Raw genomic sequence first — 17,862 nt, forward strand, 5'->3', positions numbered from 1 at the left:
AAGCATCAGACGCTAACACACACTCAGTGTACAAACTGAGTTCATATGTGTTTAAATCACTTTTATAGTTTTTATACTTTAAAAATAGTAATGTTGTGTATCAGGTAAAAGCACTTTTTTTTTTTTTTTTTGTATTGATCAAATTGCCAACAATTTTCAATGACCCTAATAGGAGGCTAAATATTTAGTCATTTTGGAAATCTCAGTCATTAACTCCACTGATGGTGCTAGGAACTTGATTGTTTGCTTTATATGCAACGTTGCATGAAGCGTAATCTCGATCTATGAAAATGGTCAAAATCCTGCTTATATAAAGAATACATCGTGCAGGTGATTTATTTAAATGAGGGTATGACTTCACTCGCTGGTTTCTCCTTGTCGCTGGCATTTTTCAGGGCAGACAGACGGGCAGTCGTGTCGGGTAGTTCTTCCAGTGCGATGATCTGTCGGAGGCGCAGTGAGCCACTGTGGAAACGGGAAAATCATTAAAATGACGATGCCTCAGCAACCACACACGAAAATCATCTGAAAACCTAAATGAACAAAAAACCCAAATAAAAATGATGAATAATGATTACCATACGTTGACGGGATGTTACAGGCAGGTTGATTACTGGGGAAAGGGGAATATTTCTTTTTAAATACTTGGAGTCTTGAATCGCTTGATACTTTTTTTACATGTTTAGGGTAGCAACGCTGTTTTGAAACAACAATTTGGCGTTCGTTAACATCCTGAACTCTAACATTATGGCAGGAACTAAGGAATCGACACCTTCACACGCCAACTGGACAAAATCATAAACCTTTCATTTCAGCGAACAAAAATTAAGTATATGTAATTGGTCTGAAGAAAACAGTAGATGGGCTGAAATGAAAATGCTAATTCACACTGATTCCAGGTGACACTTTACGAAAAACCAGAAAGACAGCGTGTCAATTCCTATACTAAGCAGCTGAGCTGCCTTTATACAGCGCCTTCAGATGTACATTAGTATAAAATGCCATTTTTGAAAAGAAAAGCAACAAGTTAGCAGGGTAGATAAATGTTTTCTATGTTACTGGGTTGTCATTATGTTTGTATTAAATGTTACAATCATCAAATATTTACAACTAAAAAAACTAGCGGTGTATTTGAACTAAAGATTTTGACAGTCTATCAAGAATTTTCTAATCTTGCCGACATATTTGCCTGATAGTCGAATCTAATTTTTGGGGCAAAACGACACACGTAGTCAAGTCAGACATTCGATAGTCATAAATACTGATGCCACAGGCAAAATGTATAACCGATGTGCCCACAGATACAACAGGGTAAATGCTGATTAAACTACGTTTAAGGAATAGTTCATCCAAAAATTTAAATCCTGCCAACATTTACTCATCCTCGGGTAGTTCTAAACCTGTATGAATTTCTTAGCCTGTTGAACACAAAGGATGATATTCGAATAAAGTTTGTAACCAGGCTGGGAAAAAGTACCATGACCCAAAACAGCCTGGTTACAAACAAGCCAAACTATCTTCCTTGTGTTCTTAATGGGCTCTATATTAACTTCTACATAGTAGTTTTTATGAAATCAGACATTTGAGCACTGGATGTTGGCAAAAAGGTATGATATCTTATAATATTTGATTGAGCATCAAATCAAGACTATTAAGGGTCCCTCCTAAACTATTCACATTATATTGGTAATTAAATCTTTTTTTAGTTTAAACAAATCGATGAGCTTCTGTGCAGGACAACACATACAGAAATAATTTGGCCAAATTCGAACATTTAAAATACAGCATTGTTGACTATATATTGGAAGCAATGTAGTTTTGTGACAACTTTGTTATTTAAACTGCTACTGTAGAAATGAGCAAAATGGGTCCGAATGCGTCGAAAATGGCTACGATATTAACGCCTCCTGCATCGTGAAGCTGCCGCCGAGGAGCAATATAAATAATCACGCCATTTTAACAAGCACAACTAATAAATCAGGACATAACACTTTGACGAGCATGACTTCTCCACATTTGTTTTTTCACGCCACAATAAAACACTCCTACCAAATGAAATCATGTTAAGGAATAAAAGCGCTTTCGAATGCCCAGACTCCTTCTTCATACTTAGACAGTGAGACCACAAGAGCCACGAATGACTTCCTGTTTACACGGCCCGAAAGCCCGCCAGACAGTTTAACAACACTGAGATGTACAGTCATCACCAAATATGGCTGTGGCCAACGAGCTGGAGGAATACACAAGCACTTTCAGATCGGGCTTGAGATGGCACATGACGGACCATGATTTCTATAAACTCAGAGCTTGGGGTTAAGTGTCGAGTCCGGTTATACATTAACATAACGGCTCTGTTTTTGATTCTCACCTTGGCAGGATTTCCTCTACTTGGCAGTGGGTCATGTGGTTGAGGACGTCTTCATGGTGCGGCAGTGGGGCAGGGCGCAGGCGCGCACCCGGCCGCTACCTGCCTCGCCGCTGGCACTTGTGGGCGTAGGCAGCAGGACCAGCTGCTGGATCAGTTTGCGCTTCTTCTGGGTCGGGCCGTGGGGCCCGCAGGAGACCCTGTCCCGGGACCATGCTCACTGAGGGCACCTGCTGCCGCAGCTGGAGAGAAGGGTTTCATTAGACAGGAAGCTCACTTCAGTCGTTAGATATAAAAATAATAAATCTTTCTGATCATTCTCAGTTAGTGAAAGCCTCAAGCCATGAGAGGCTGTGTTGTGATTTTAGTTGCTGAGGTGTTGCTGCCATTTACGCCTTAATCAAAACAATGTGTTCTTGTTCTCTGGCTTCAACAACACGCATCGTTTTATTTTTATTTGCAAACTGTCCAGCCAATAACATCCCATATAACCTATTTTTTACTTCTTTTTTTTCCAGAAAACAAAATTTTATTTCATATTCCAAGTAACATCAATCAAACTGCAGCTGGGTTTTTTGATTAAGTTATAATAAATTAAACACTTGATTTGTAAAATTAAAATTAACTGAAATATTTTTATGTATATATTAAAGGTTTAAACTCCCATCAGTTGTTTCCTGGCAAAAGGAAATAACTCCACATCAGATGGCGCTTTTATTTAAAGTGGCTGCTTATTGTTTTTGGCAAATTAATTCTTCAGATTTTAAACATATTCGTTTCTCTGTGATGCAAATTACCCCCAGCATCATTACACCAAGTCTTAGTGTCAGTTGGCGATCCTCAGAAATCAATTAGCATAAAAAAAAAAAAAAACCTCTTACTGCTCATACTATACATTTAAAAATAGACGAAAGAAAATAAAGCTAATTAAAATAAATATATCTCTGCTGACCTAATTACGCAATCAATTATAGAATAATTTTTAAATATGACTGTTTAAACGCAATAATTTAGATTTCATTTACCCAGTTTATCAACTCATGTTCTGTCGCACGAAACATGCACTTCAATTAGCTCTCGAAGAATAAATAGCTGCTGAATATGATGCGTGACGCAGAGACAAGAGAGGCTTAGCACGGACTGGAACCGGAGCCAGCTGTGGAGGGTTACTTCACCAGGGATGCAGACGCTGGAAGCACCCTTCAGGTGGGCTGGAGGCTGCTGGGAAGAGCTGCCTTGTTCTGGATCTGAGCGCTAATCCAGCGCCGGGACATCTGCTGGACCGAACCCCGCTGCACTGCTGCCTCGAACGGGCCAGCATGGGTTGCAAGACCCATCTATGGAGTGGTGGAAAACAAAAACATCAGCATCTGTGAACCTCACCCCACCTGGGCTGCCAGTGTAATGCTTCAATTGAAATGCTAGAGAGCAGGTATGCTACAGAGGCACAAGGTCCCGCCTCTGCCAGTGTAGCGTAGGACGCTGTCGAGCCAAACATTCATAGGTCAAAGAGTGTACTAAAAGATACTGTCATCAGCTGCCGGTGACATCCGCCTCCGCCTCACGTCTGGAGCAGCGGAGACCGGCCTGCCTTTTAGGGAGCGCTTTGAGAGAGAAAAATAGTGTCTGCTCCTCATGAAAAACTATTTAAACCTTTAGATAATGCACACTACTGGCAAGATCTTAAATAGATTTTCTCTTATTTCACCAAGGATGGATTTGATCAAAAAGTAAACGTAATAAATTCACAACAAAGTAACGGATTTCTTTTGGATATATGAAGAAAAAATAAACACTTCTAATTCAAAGGGCATTTAATCATAAATTTATTTACTTTTTGTTCCATTTAGTTTGGCTTCTCGCTGAATTGGTTTTTAATTTGTTAACAACAAAAGTTACCGATCACAAGGTTCAATTATTAATTTATTTTACTAAATATACTTGTAATAAAAAATCATATTAATATATAGACATGCAAACGCCAATATCTTTAAATATACCGTATGCAGTAACGCATTCATACACAATAGAACAAATCCTTTCATGCATGTGATTAGCACCAGTAAAATAAAATATATATATATATAAAATTTTAATTACATTTTCTCCACAACTTTATTATTTACTGCTACTAAACAAAGTGCATATAGACGAATAACTGCATTAACCTGAGTTACTTAAAGCACTTTTTCAGTGATGCTGTCACGTATGGTTCTGCAGCGAGCGTCGGATCAGAGCTCCTCCAGCGGCGTGTAAATCCGGCCCATCTCACCGTCACAATGCGAGCCTGCAGCCATTACAGCGCACGAGCCGCCGCCGAACGTGCCATTGGAGGAACTCCTGTCCTGAGCAATACATGCCCCCGCTGCCTGACGCTCTTCCCGCCTCTCACACACCGCCCACGCAAAGCCACAAACCCCTTCTCTTCTGCAATATTGGTAGACTTTTTAAAAACGGGCTGTAACAAGAAATCATCTGGCTTTTTATTTTGTTGCTGCATAACCAAACAAAATAAATCTCACAGGACCAAACTTACCCTGTTGCTGTGCGTACTCATGCCCCGCTGGCCGTTTTAAAATTAAATGGCATTTTCAGAAAGAATGCAGATTCATGTTGCGACTATAAACAGAGCTCATACTACAAACGAACATTTCTACATGTCTAAATGTCCCATTTTTATATTATACAATTTAAATATGTGAAATTTGATAGACAAACTAAAAGATGTGATTATTGTTTTTCTCAATTAAATGTGGCAAAACACGATGCTTTGTATTTGTCTGTGGATAGACTAAAACACTCAAATTAGCAGTAATTAAATAAAAAAAAAAAGAAAAAAAAGAAGGATATGGTTTTTTCAAATTTACTCATGTCACATTTTTATAGAGTACACATGAACGTTTATTTCTACATGAGATTTTAAAAAAATAAAATAATGCGGTGAATATTATTGCTCATTTATTTATTTTTTAACTTTGTTTTGTGGCTGGAAATGCTAAAATCAGCGAAGGTTTTAAATAAGACTGTATCTGAATTGAACATAATTCGATCAACATTAAGTTACTATTCATAAGAATTACATTTCCTCTATTCAAAAGGCAGATACAAAAAAAGAGCAAAAGCAATATTTTACATTAAAAAAAAAAAAATCATCCACTACAGAAGAGTGACGTGCTTTAACATTTAAAAATATTGAAACTCTTCGGTCCTTTTGAACGTGATGCTACTGGCCTTATTGGCTTCAACGATCTATGTTAAGCAATATGGAAACGGGCTGAATGATTCAAAACGGGTAACTCAACTCGTGAAGTTAGACAATGAAAAAGTGGAGGTTAAGTCTTATACCACAATCGCACTTGCATAATGTTACTTCTAAGATGAGAGAAATTGCAAACAGAATTCAGTCAGCATGTGCGAACAAAGAAATTCATCCACGTCATGAAGCACTTCTGAACTACTCTATGAATTGGACACAATGAATTAATGCTCTCAAAATAGCGCCATGGATTATTAGAACACTAAAATGCTGGAAAATAACTATAATTGAAGAAATAAGCTGGTTTTGTCCACTGTTGTTGAAGGTATTATTGAAACGCCCAGCATGTGTCACCAGATTATTACGGCTTGACAGGAAAAGAGCTAGGACATTTTAAAAGTGAAATTTTGAGGTAAAAAATTTGTGTGATTTGCAGTAAGATTGCAATAACACACATTTCAATTAGGACAAGGTGATATAATTTAAAATTTAAAGCCAGATTTTTCCTCCAAAGTGAAAAAGTTGTGAAAGCAGACTATTTTACAATATCTTCTTTACAGTGATTGTTATAAATCAAAAAACTTGTGTTGTCTAATATTAGTAATATTGTTTTCTCATAGAAAAGCACGCTTGATAGTCGTATTCTTGAGTTAGGATGCAGATGCAATATTTTATCCATCAAAAACATCTTTAAGAATTGTAGCGGGCTAATTTTTATATGGTGAAATGTAATAATTATTCTGACCTTGTGTTTTTAAGAAATCGTTGGTCTTTCAGAGTAGCAATCGCATTTAATTATGATAACCACCGCTTAAACTAAGCGCATAAACATCTGCAGACATTTAGCAAACTTATATACATCTTTAAAAGACCGCTATCGATTTATTTCTTCCGCTCACTTAAATTATTTTATGCCAAATTTAATCGCAGTTCACTCACTGATCCTCTTGTGCAAGTAGTATAAATCAGTTCTACAACTAACAGCCAAACAAATACATCCACCGCAGTAACAACAGAAAAGGAAAATCCCACATACACCACCGCCCAGCTTTAAAATTAATTAGTCAGATTTCCATTTGATTAAAGACGCCGTTCATATGTCACTTTTTGTTATTAAACAAAAGAATATCTAATCAAATTAGTTCGCCTTATGATGACAAACCGGATCGCCCCATGAACACAACTCCAAGAAAACCAAACGAAACGCCGGAACTTGGCGTAAAACTGCTGGTTTCTTCTGAACACGCGAGAGCCGACGGTATCGAAGCGAAGCGCTGGCATCGGGCCGTGACTCATCTCACACACTTCTGCCACCTGCTCGTGACTCGTAATTCAGCGGGCCAAACACACGCCGCACCAGCCGACAGCACATCTATTCACCTCTGAACAAACACGGCAGATATGGAAACCTCGTGATCTCTGGCAGCCTCGCGCGCGATGCTAGTCGCACATTTTCAGTCGCAGGCTCCCATCGGGCGACCGATTTCTCAATACGGGCCCGGCACCTCGATGCAAGAGCGTTGACGCAGAAAGTGACAAAAAAGCACAGTGCAACAACGCACTGGAGCCCCGATGGGTTTCTGTAAAACCACAACAGTCAGACTAATGCGTGATAGCCACAGTTCACCTTTTTGTGCAATCCCTCCTTCTGGCGCGCCTGAGAAGATCAAGGAGGCTCGGTTCAATTCATCGCTTGCTTGAGGATCTGGAATATGAGCTTGAGGTCGGTTTTAAGAATGGGACTCATTGGCTGGAGAAGCTACCGATCGAGATCAAGCGGTAAAGTACAAAATGAAAAAAATATACCAATGGATGAACTGTTCACAATAAGAATGTTAAAATAGAAAGAAGAAATTCATTTCCAGCTTTTCCCCCACATTCTTCTCGCATTGTTAAGAATCCATTCATGTAAATGCAATCAAACGGACAAATTAATTAAATGCGATGCTACAGGAATATCTTTTTCACACAAAGTAGGGCTGGGTGATATATATGGATCAATATATTATTGGTAAAGCCGATTCTTGAGCCAGGTAACACACCGGTTTTTGAGACATTGCATTATTATATCATTTTTTGAAGAAAGAACTTGATAAACCATTTATATTTTTGGGTGAAATTTTTGCTTTAAATGTGACCAATTCACACAAGTACTGTAACTGAGCACCACTGCAATTTTAATCAAAACCAAACGCCAAGAGCGACGCTTGCAGTACAAGGTTTGCAGACAGAAATTTCTAAACGGCCAGTCAAAATCAGGGCATGCAACCGATTGTTCTGCAACCTATATTTCAGTCAAAAATAAGAAGAATAGTTTGGTGTTCGCCAAATAAATGGAAAGACAGAATAAATCATAACCAACAATGACGTGATGCTAACAACATTGTCACATTATTTTTATGTTTTCAAAATATTCTTTCTGCTCAGCAAGGCTGCATGTATTTGAATATTTAAAAAATGTCCAGGTCTCCAAAATGGTTTTCCTAACTTAAATTAGTTTTGCTTTTTTTATTTTTCTCGTCTTTTGAAAAGCCAGACAAAACTAAAAAAAAAGTTGAAAATAAATTGGCAAAATATAGGGGATAATGCACACAAAAAAAAAAAAAAAACAGTATTCGGTCTTTGGTGCAGGGCACTTAAACTGGCTTCAGCCAAGAATTTTATTTGTAATCCCTAGTTAAAACTAATTTTTCAAAAGTTTCTATTTTTATTTCTCCCATTCAATTTTATATATGGGTTGAAAATATCCATTGTAAACCACATCACACATACCGCACACACACCTCAAGTTGAACACAACCCACACTTCTCATGTCACTTTTAGGCTTTCTTTACTTACACAGATAAGGAAATGGGCAAAATAGCCATAGAACCATCATGCAGCAAGCCTTCTTAAATCCAAGTAACATTAGTACATAGTTACCCCACTAGCAGCAGTGGAAACAATGGGTTGAAACTGAAACTACACATGCATGAAACTGGTCAAACTGAAACTATTTGTTTATCTGTATTTATGTTTGCTCGTGATAATCATTACACCGGCAGGAACATTTCAGGACCCAAGACATAAAAACAGCCATGCGACTTACCTTGTTCATGTTTCCGTTGCTGGGATTGATGGTGCTGCGCGCCATCTGTGGTGCACTCCTGGTAAGGTTCCTGCCAACACACTGCCAGAAACGCTGACCCTTGCCCGGGCGCCGGGAAAGGTCTGCATGGCCTGGTCTCCTGGTATCATCCCCGAGCTGCCCTCGTTCTTCCGGCCGCCCCATCACGCCATTCATCATCTGCTCCCGCGGAGCTACGGTACCTGCCCCATGAGTCCATGAGCCTGCTGTTACTGTTCAGCATGGCCGGGTTGAAACTACTGAGGCCCATACCCGGACTCTGTTGCTGCTCTGACCGGTAGGGTTGCCGACCGCTTCGGTTGCTTCAGACCGGTGAGCCCTGGCCCATGGGACTTTCCAAGGCACCCAGTTGGCCACCCATTCCAGACTGAGGGCTGAGGTTTCCGCCAGACCCAGAGCTGCTCCCTGCCTGCAGGAGCTGGGACAGTTGCTTGTGTTTGGCAGCAAAGGCCCGGACGGAAGGCTCCCATCCGCTCCCCACCCTCCGTCAGCCATTAGAGGGCATGGACATCAGCCCCAGGTTCTATTGGGTATCAATCATCTGAAGCATCAAGCTTCCAAGTCAAACAAGGACACAAAGTCTAGAAAAAGAAAGAAAAAGATTTACTGTTTGGTCAAAAATTAATAATTGGTCAATTGTGAAAACAGTCTCTATTGATATCAAATTTATCACCATCTATAATCACATGTAATTAAATCAACAGATCACCCTAAACGGTGGCTTTGTCCCATCTCAGTTAACTTTTTCACTCACTCATCCTGACTCGTGTGAACAATGAAATCAAAGTTTTGACTAATAAAAGGTCACCCTTTGCGCAGACACACAGAATCAACTTCTGTTTTGGTTTGAGAACTGCGTGGAGGAAGCCGACGCCGTTGTAATGCGTTCTGCGCTCGTAGCGCGGAAGCGCTCAGATCTCATAGCTAAAAATAAGAATCACCCAGCCGTGCTCATCTGTTAGCCCCTCATACCCTCTAGTCTCCAACAGCTGCCTGTCAGCTGGTTCTCACTTCTCACCGTGAGACCAACATCGGTCGACAGACAGAGAACGGCGCATTTGTTTTCTAAATAAATAATGATCCAATCAAACACCAGATGAATCGCCCGAGCTGAAATAATACATATTGATAAACTGTAAATCATGTCAAAAGCATGGAAATGAATTACACTTCACTCAATCCAGACTGCATGTTCCTGGTTTTAAAAAACAGCTGGTTGAAGTTAATTGGTTATGTTTGGAGCGTTGCCCCCAATAAACAATGGCTTATAGCACTAAGACGGAGACCTAATTTGCACACACTTCATTTAAAAAAAAAAAAAAACATGACCTAGATAACGCTAATGACAACGTGAAAACGCATTCGCATTTTATTTGACAAAATGCATTCTGTATGCATAAAATAATTTGAAAATGCATGCCCTAAAAAAAAAAAAAAATTCGATTGGATTAGGACTAGTCATAAACAATATTTTACTGGTACTGAATAAAAACAACAGGTGCATGTGAAAGTGGTTTGAAGGCTTATAAAACTTTTATGATGCTACTTTTCTTGTAATGCAAAATGTGAAATCATTGGCGACTTTGCTATGTAGGAAGAGTTCATGAACCTTTAATTCTGTCATTAAATACCATCTAAACATACCCATAAGATTTTCCACCGCACTGCGGGCACAAATAAAGATTTTCTGAATCAAATTTCACCTCAGTTGAAAGTCCATGCAAACCTAAACTTTGATGCTTTTTATGCTGATGAGGAAAGTTTCGCGGTGTTTGTAACAACACAGGGGAAGTATTTGACGAATTTATTATTTTGGATAAACGCACCCTTTATGTATTGAATAGTGCAGGAATCATTGACCACTTTTAACAATGCTTTCGACGGATGAAAACGCAAAGTTTAAAGGGATAATCAAGATAAATCTTCAAGACGATTTTCAGAAATTCAATGTTTCAAACGGTGGTAAACAAACTAAATTTAATATCAGTCATCATTAACGCACAAAAATCAGCCCAAATATCAGGTGTATCTTTGGTCTCTGCAGCACCACGGGTTGGAATCCAGGCTCGCTGGTTTCATCTGCCTTGGCGATGTTCTCCCAAAAGCATCCTTCCCAAATCAGTCATGCTTCAGCCGACATTAAAACCGCAGGCGCAGCCGCCTGCCTGAAGTTGGTGGGAGGCAATGCTACACGCTTGGCTGTGTTTGTATGTACACTAATGCAAACACGCCGGAATAAAAGCGCACTCCACGGCTGCCACACGCCACAATAACAAGAGGGAGGAACGCCCCAGCTGGCAAACAACACACCCACTGAACCGTCTCCGACAACAGTAAATGGTAAAAAAGAAAAAGAAAAAGTGAAAACAAAAAAGGCCACAGCGACTAACACAAATCCACAAATTAGCATGCGCAGATTACAGGACACGCGGCATGTGTTGTCGCTTCACACCAGCGTCCAACCATAGCTAATGCCGCTCGCTGGTTACACTACTGCGAGAAGTGCACTTAATGAAAGAGAGGCTAACATGGACCGATTGTTAACAGCCTTCAGCGCCCATCTACACTGTAAAAACTGATTTTTGGATGAAATAAAACGCTATTGGAGATGTTTGCACAACACCGTTTAGTCTACTTTAAATGTCTAATTTAAAATCAGGTGTCATTTGGTCGCTTCTTTGCAATTATTTAGTAAAATTTACTCATCAATATTCGAGTGGTAACAAATCCTAAACCGTCTCACAGCGCATGACTCTCTGCAACACACACACACACACACACACACACACACACACACACACACACAGTAAATGATAAGATTCACAGTGATTTCCAACATGAAGCATCATAACGTGGATAAAAGTGCTTTAAACACACCTTGTGCTGTAATTGGGGTTGTCTTAAATATTCTTTTTGATTTTTATTTTTATTTTGATAAACCGATATCACTTTTAAGACCCAAGAATCTTACTATTTTTTCAGCTAATGTGTGAAAACTAAACACAACTAAATTGTTAGTTCCCCAAAAGTTAAAGTTTTGTCATTATTTTTACTAAAAATATGAGCTGAAGTGAACCAAAAGACTTTTTGTAAAGTAGGTTCTCTAGGGCTGCGCACTAATCCAATTTCTAACCGCAATTACGATGCAACAATTAAATCAATCGCTCAAAGTGGTAATTAATCATTCAAAAACACTTCTTATTTCTAATGCTATCTTAAAAGAAATAGTTAACCTACAAAATGAAAATCACCCCATATTTTACTCACCCCAAAGCCATCCTAGGTATATGACTTTCTTTATGCTTAACAGTAAAAAATTAAAAGCTTGTGGATAGCAGCCATTATTTGAAGCTCTCTAAATCGGATATATTTCTACTTTAAAATTATAAATACAACTGACTAACTGAGCGAAGTGTCGCTTCTTTTGGTTGACTTCTGACTGAAGTACGACAGTTGAGTCACACGTCAGCCGAATATAACTAAAATAACATGGGTCAGTTATTTACATTAAAAAGTATTAACCATCTTTCAAAGGTTTTGCATCGCTTTAATTTACTTCTTTCGTATAGCATTAAAATATCTTTTTATTTAAAAAAGAAACCAATAACAACCATTTCACTTGAGGCTTGATTACAATTTTCACCGCTTTAAGCAACCGAAAGTAAACATGTATTTAATGTAAACTGCGACGAACGAATTTCAATTAATGAACAATTTCAAGGACATGATCAACAATTGTGATTTTTGCAATCGCTCAGCCCTAACCTCATGTTGAGCTTGGCCTGTTGCTCATTCATGCTAGATTTACTCTGTTGTTATTTGGAGAAGAACAAATGTGTGGACTTTTCATTTTAAAAATGTTTAGCCACGCAGTTTGGGCATGTGCAGGGTGACGAGGATGCAAGCCGCTTGGATAAAAGTATCCGTGAATCCAAACCAGGCCTGCTGGTCAATAGATAAGACTGCTTAACAGTGGGAAACCGCAACACTGGTTACGCCAGTTACCCACCACTCTGATTCGTTGTAAAAACAAATCATTTACTTCAGTTAGAGACACCATAGACACTTCCAATTAAAATTGAACACTGCCACCAATGCAGCACAATAACGCATAGTCGCATGACAGATCAGATTTCATTCATCACGTGAGGAGACGTATACAAGCGGATTGACAAAAAAGAGTGAAATGAGAGATCTAGACGATATCGGATGATCTGCTTAAAAACTAAATGCAAAGCTACCGCTTGGCATTATTTTAAAAGCCAAAACCCCTGACTTTTGCCATATTTATTCAAGGTCATACTACAATGTTTTTTATTCATTTAATTGTTTGCAAATGTTCGCTGATTTTTACTTCATTTAAGCTTTGTGTCTATTATTTTATTTGACATGGAGGTGTATGTTGTGCTTCAAGCATTCGTGATAATTTTGCTGAAAAGATCGCCCATGTTTCGTAGGTTATTTGTTTGCACACCTAACTGCACATCTAATTAAACTTGTGTCAGCCATTTTATATGAGGTATTAGCTGCATCGCATAAGGTACTATTCTTTGTGTTAATTGAATGTTCTATGATTTAAGAGTAGGCTAAGCGCAGCTTGATGTTTTATTTTGTTGTTTCTGAACTGCATTCACGCGAACTGACGTGAATTTGGAGCCAATTTGAGAGCAAAGTCCTATTTAAAAGCAAAGAGAGGAAAACGCAAATTAAAACTTTAAACCGCTTGTCATTCATTTGAAAGTGGAAGTAAAATACCGCTTATTAATCGCTGTAGGTTGCATAAAAAAATAAAAAAGGACACGGAAACATCATGTGACATCAGTGGTTCAACCGCGAAATTTGAACTTATAAGAATATCGTTATTTTAGCTTTTGCATAGAAACAGTCTTCTTGCAGCTTCAGAAATTGCAGTTGAACAACTGATGTCAATAAAAATAGCTTGAACGCATCTTTGCTTAGTTTCTGGATCTGGAAATGTTTCAGTTGCACTCCTGTGTCAAAAGAGATTAACAGAAATATCCTATTTTGCGATCCGACGAACAGTTGTCTACGAGTTTAAGAAGAAACGAGAGTGAGTAACTGAGACTTTTACTTTTTGGTGAATTATCCTGATGTATCGCACGCGCTTTGCTGCTTATGATATGAAAAAAGTCTGATTGCTGTGGCTCGCAGAAGCGGGCGGCGCGGAGCCAATAGGAATCGACGGTTCTTCTGCTTTACTAATAGTTACAGCACAAAATGAACACGACGAACATCAGTGTTAAAAAAAGTACATTAAGCAAAAGATGTGTCATCTCATTCTCAATCAAGAGTTTTCCCAAATGCTTGTAACCTATTGCTCGCATTATATGTACCTATTAAAAGCCATTCAATGACCTTGAACTTACTTTTAATTAGCTAGAAAAAATACATATTAAATAGCTAAATACATGCACTGTATTAAATATATTAAATATATATTACTAACATGTAAAGGGATAGTTAACCTGTAATAAAGCTTACCCCTACTCTACACACCTAAAAGTAAAAATCATGGGGTACTTTTCATATTAGGATCAATCATTCTTTAAATGCATAAGTGAATGACTTTTATGCACAAATTGACAGGATGCACTATATCTTTTATAACATTAATTGAGATATCTATTCCTCACATACTGCACCTGGACGCCAAACAAATGTATCGGAATTGGAGATCAGTACTGTGAAATTTGCCTCAGCCCTATTAGCAATCAACCATGACTCAGAGTATCATGTTGTGGCTTTGACCAGCAACCACTGCGCTAAATTTAGAAAACATAGATTGGCCAAGTAAATCTCTTCAGAGCGCACTTAAAGCCGTGTATGTTAATCCAAAAACATGGGAGGAATTAGGAGACAGGAAATAACGGACTTCTCCGCGCTGAGCTGTGGAATTTCCTGATGCGAAGTCTTAAGTTATGCTCTTTAAACAAAATGCTACTTCTACACGCAACACATGCCGCTTCGCAAGAAACCCACTCAGGACGCCCCCGAAATCTCAACCAGAAGGCGCCTGACTCAGTTTACTAAAACAAGACAACTGAAATTGGCTAAACGCTGCCTTCATTTTGCCTAGCGCCATTACGCTTTCAACCATTTCACATTTTCTGACACGAGTAATGCCTGCCTGTGCAAAACTCGCTGCCATGATGCCATGAAGTGGGTGGTTGTCCTACCGTAAACAACGACCGGAGAATCCATCCATTCATAACATAATCCTACATCAAAATGTTGATGTGCATGCCATGTAATATTTTTTCCAATACAATGAACTGGTAAATCAAGGGAAAAATTAAAATTTATAAATAAAATCACACTAAACCTGAAGCAGAACAAGCTTAAGAGAATTTACATCTTCGGATGATAATAATATTTAATATTAATATGTATTTTATATTTTAATTGAATTAAAACAGAAAAGTTAGGTATGTAAATATTAACCACTAAAATCGAACTATACCAAAACGCTAAAATAAGGATAAAATAAATCAAGATGCAAACGAAATCATATTTCTGGGGCTTTGGGTGTTCTGTTAAACAATGGGGCTTTTTGAGTCCAAAAGGTTGCGTAATCACTGCACTGAAGTCCCTGCATAAGCAATATTCAGCTGAGGAAACCTCAACAGATGGCGATGAAGATTCTGCGCGAAATGGGCAAGAAAAGAAAACTTGCTTTCCTCGAGATCTGCCGATTGTCGCTGGCGCTGATTATTAGCAGCCCTCGCCACCTGCATCCGAGATGCTCGTAGCCGCATTAACGCCGTAATAACTTGCAACAAGATCTCGCCAAGGAGCACGCCAGGAAGATAAATATCAGAGTCGGGTGTCATTACATTCCATAGAATAAGGATCGCATTCAGCAGCTGGATGGCTACAATCGTTCAAGAGAATAAAACTAACAACCGTCATCGCTATTACTGCCTTAGAGGCATTTTTGCTGTATGCGCATCTCCATTCGATGCATCCCCGCGCAGACCAAACCTCGCGCACTAGAAAGAAGCGATTTGGTCAGAACTGGCCTTCCTGCAGCAGAGTTACGCTCGACAGGTTTCTGTAACAGACCTGGCTTTTAGGGGTGAAAAGTCATACCTGAAGGATGGATATTCTTATTGGACAGGTAAAGAGGACTCTTAGTGATAGTGTTTGTCTCTACCTAACCTGGTTCGACCTGACAGGACAGGCAGAGATGGGAGTGAATTTTGAACGACGTAATTAACTCGATACTCACTTTTAATTGCTTACAAGTTCTTAACAGCTGCTTTTAAACAACACCATCTGACAGATTAAAACCTTTGAAAACTTGTATATATGCAAAGATACATATGTATTTTTTGACCACCAAACAACATATAAACAACTATATATTTGTATTTGAATAGAACTAATAAAATGATTATAGATAAAAATATTTAGTTTAGAAATAAAATGCCTCTTCATTTGTTAGCAGAAAAGCAACGTATTAATATATCTAGGAACATATTTTACAGATATCATCACAATCATATTCATCAGTTATTTCATACCAAAACGATTGTATAAAGCACTGTTTGATATTTAAAAGCATACAGATGGATAATCCGTTAAATACATATCCAACCCTAAGAATAAATAGTTAATAGTACGTTATTATAAACGCGCCCATAGTGAAATATCTTATTGTCCATCTAACGTTAGTTATCATTGCAAACATTTTAGTTCTCAAAAAAACGAAAGGAAACAACAGTGATATCGGTCATAAATATCAAGAACGATCGTTAGCAAACCTGGAGCCGTCTGCGGGGGTTGAGATAGACGACGTGCGTCTTTCCTCGGTTTCTGGTGGACAGGTGAGCGATTTCTGACGACGAGACTTCTACCTACTTCTTCCAGACAGGTGAGATCGCCGCTCGAACCCCTGCCTGAGAGATCCCCACCTAACACTCCGAAGTTCAGGCCGGTCTGAAAGGGTTTCTGATCTCAACGAGCGCGTTACAAAACAGAAGAAGACCTGGGCCACGAGAGAGCCTTCCTGAGCCGAACTCATTTCAGCTCTGGGAGGTTATATTTGACAGGTGCGATCGGCAGCATCTATACCCGGAGTGTCGTGGAGGAGGACAGCGCAGGTGAGTTGAGTTTGGGCCGCTTGCGCTGGAGGGACCCATATCCGTGTGATTATCAGCCATCGCGCTCTCTCTCGCTTCACAAAAAACACGTCAAAGCAATAAATGCGTCTTCCAAGAGCTCCGGGAGGGGGACAGCGAAATAAACCAAATCAACCCTCGGGTTTTTCTATTATTATTCAGCGATCAGGGCCAATACTAACAGGATGGGGCTCAAACGCGACCTCAACAGCGCCCCCGCCCGCCAACACCGCCATTCACCCCATGATAATCCAACACCCAAACCTGCATAATTAACCTCACGATCACCCCAAACCCCGCGAAAATAAATTATATCAATGTTAAAACCGAAAACAACCGACGAGGGGAGAAAATCATCAATCCCGGTCCAAGTGGCTCGCGGGTCTGTTCAAAAGGCAATTTTCTGCACAAAAATAAAGACCTTTCAAGTCCATGTCCAGCCCGGAAGCGAATAATCATGAAAGTGTGAAAATAAATGAAAAATGAGAGCAATAATTTATTTTAATATAGGCGAGTGGCACAGGAGCATACGCTCGCGCTGAAGGGGGAAATCAGATATACGGGGGTTTTCCAGCCGACCACAAAACGGCTCCATTACGCTAATATCTGCCACAAAGATTCGCGATTCGGCCCGAAGCTTGTCGTTTCCGTCGCAGGGAAGCTATCGGGCCGGTTTCGATGGAGCCGGTGCGTAAAAATAATATATCGCTCTCCCGAAATCCCGACGCTCATCCGCGACAAGATGGCGGCTGCTGATTCCTTCGATACAAAAGTTTTTTTTTTTCTTTCAGCCAGACCATGGAGGGGGGAGGGGCTACTGCCACGTCCTTACGCAAACGTACGTCACGCGGTCGTAACCAAACAGCCGCTAGGGGCGTGGTCTGCATGTAAATGGCGCAGATGTAGTATTTCAATCGTCAGTTTTTGAGCGTCCTCTGCTAAAAGTGCACCAAGTTAAGAAATATTGTGTTA

This window comes from Puntigrus tetrazona, chromosome 3 (genome assembly GCF_018831695.1).
Source record: "Puntigrus tetrazona isolate hp1 chromosome 3, ASM1883169v1, whole genome shotgun sequence".
In the NCBI taxonomy this organism is placed as follows: domain Eukaryota; kingdom Metazoa; phylum Chordata; class Actinopteri; order Cypriniformes; family Cyprinidae; genus Puntigrus; species Puntigrus tetrazona.